The sequence below is a fragment of the Carlito syrichta genome, unplaced genomic scaffold (genome assembly GCF_000164805.1).
Source record: "Carlito syrichta isolate Samal-C Ts95f unplaced genomic scaffold, Tarsius_syrichta-2.0.1 Scaffold316401, whole genome shotgun sequence".
Lineage (NCBI taxonomy): Eukaryota > Metazoa > Chordata > Mammalia > Primates > Tarsiidae > Carlito > Carlito syrichta.
In genome coordinates this window covers 475,272-477,550 of record NW_007260497.1, presented here as the reverse complement: position 1 = coordinate 477,550, position 2,279 = coordinate 475,272, and the positions used below count along the sequence as shown (strand labels likewise).

General features: G+C 47.0%; 1 pseudogene; it reads right to left on the bottom strand.

The window, feature by feature from the left end:
- Nucleotides 1-91: 91 nt before the first annotated feature.
- Nucleotides 92-2,279, bottom strand: part of LOC103276901 — a 37,831-nt pseudogene continuing 35,643 nt past the window's right edge.

The following is a 2,279-nucleotide window of genomic DNA, read 5'->3' as shown; positions in this document are numbered from 1 at the left end:
CCACTCACCTCAGCCTCCCAAAGGTGCGGGATTACAGGTTGAGCCACCGAGCCCGGCTAACACCTCCTATTTAAAAATCCATCCCTCCCCCTCATCCTGTGGTACTTTCACTGTCTATTTACATGTGAGTCCCGGTGGTCTGTATTCTGTTCAGTGGTCTACACGTCCATATCTGTGCAGTTCCAGGTTGTCTTGGTCACTACAAACTTTACTGAAAGCCCTAATAGCAAGGAGGAGGCTATCCTCCTGACCTTACTCTTTTTAACAGAGTCTTGGTGATTCTTAGCTCTTTCCTTTTCCTTATAAATGTTGGTTCACCTTGTCAAATTCTACACAAAAATTAAGAACCCATGAGGGTTTTGATTGATACTGTTTTAATCTGTGAATCAATTTTAGGAAAACTGATGTCTTCAGAATATCAAATCTTCTGGTCCTTCCTTGTGAGGCTCTTTCCATGTATTTAGCTATTTCTCAAAATGCTGCCCCCAATCATGCTACATTTCCCTAGTTCATTCACTCTCCCTTTCTCTAAGGCACTAATTTTATGCCCTTTCCTCAAATCTCCGACACCCCCTTCCCTATCCTCACTTTCAACCAATATCTAAGTCTCAGAAGGGAATTTGACAAGGCCCACCACCACGCCTACCTATCAAGTCAGATCCGTGTTCCCCTTGATTACACAGATGACCTATGTGGCCACCTACATACTCACCACCTCGGCAGCATCACCCCAGATTCTGACTCCTTGTCTCTCCTGCATCACCATTTTTTCCATCTTTGATCGTTCTCCTCAGCATACAAGCATGTCTTGCTTGTCCCTTTCCATGTACCACCGTACTTCTCAGCTTGCTGTTAAGGAAAAACTCGTAAGAGAACTACCTTCTGCCCTCTGTTCCTCTCTTCTATTCCATCTTTCTTTTTTTTTTTTTTTGAGTTGAAGTCTCACTCTGTCGCCCAGACTGGAGTGCAGTGGCCACTCCCGGCCACCGCAGCCTCGACCTGGTGGGCTCCAGGGATCCTTCCGCCTCAGCCTTCCAAGTAGCTGGAATTACAGGCGTGCGCTACCACGCCCGGCTGATTTTTTGATTTATTGTAAAGATGAGGTCTTGCTGCCCAGGCGGGTCTCGAACCCGCGGGCTCAGGCAATCCACTCACCTCAGCCTCCCAAAGGCGCGGGATTACAGGCTGAGCCACCGAGCCCGGCTTCCATTCCATCTTAAACCCACTCTAACAAGGCCTTTCCCCTCACCATACCATTGAGAGTGCTCCTACCAGCACCAATGGCCTTCACCCTGCTAAGCCTACTGGTCAAGTTCTTACTCCAGATGCTGACTCCTCATCTCAACAAACCTATCAGCACCATTTGACACAATCGGTTTCTTTCCGGTCCCCAAATGCCACAATCTTCTGTTCCTCCTCCCTCTCAGTCTTCTCTGCTGGACCCTCATTTTCTGGCTTCTGAATATTCAGATGCTCAGGATTCAGCCTTGGGTCACCTCCCCATGAGTGCACATGGTCTTGGTGGTCTCATCTGGTCAACCTCCCACCAATAGGCTAACAACTCCCAAATGTATCTACAGCTCAGACCCCCTCCTGAAACTCCATTTCCCTTTGTCCAACTGCCAACTCCACTGGCATGCCTAAAATGCATATAAAACTTAATATGATCAAACTCATCTCCTTCCACCTTCATGCCCAAACCTACTCCCTCCAAGGCCTCCTCTTCCCTGCTAGGGCACCTCTGTCTGTCTTTTCATGTACTTAAGCCAAAACCATGAGTCAACCTCATCTTTCCTTTTACTTTCATACTCCCCACATCCACCCTGTTACAACTCCTGTCAGCCTCACCTTGAAGACATTTCTAGAATCTAACCACTTCTCACCACCTCCATTACTAATATCCTCATCCAAAACACCATTATCTCTCACCTGAATTATGGCAATGGCTTCATAACCAGTCTCCTGAAATTTTATTTGGTTCTTTCTTCTTTTTTTTTTTTTTGAGTTGTAGTCTTACTCTGTCACCCAGGCTGGAATGTAATGGAACACTCATGGCTACTGCACCCTCAACCTACTGGGTTCAGGTGATCCTTCCGCCTCAGCCTTCCAAGTAGCTGGAACTATAGGAGTGCAGTACCACGCCCAGTTAATTTTTTTAATTGATATTTTCATTTATGGCTAGTGCTCTCTGTGTCTTGCTTAAGAATGTTGGCCAAGCTGTGCTCGGTGGCTCAGCCTGTAATCCCAGCACTTTGGGAGGCTGAGGTGAGAGGATTGCC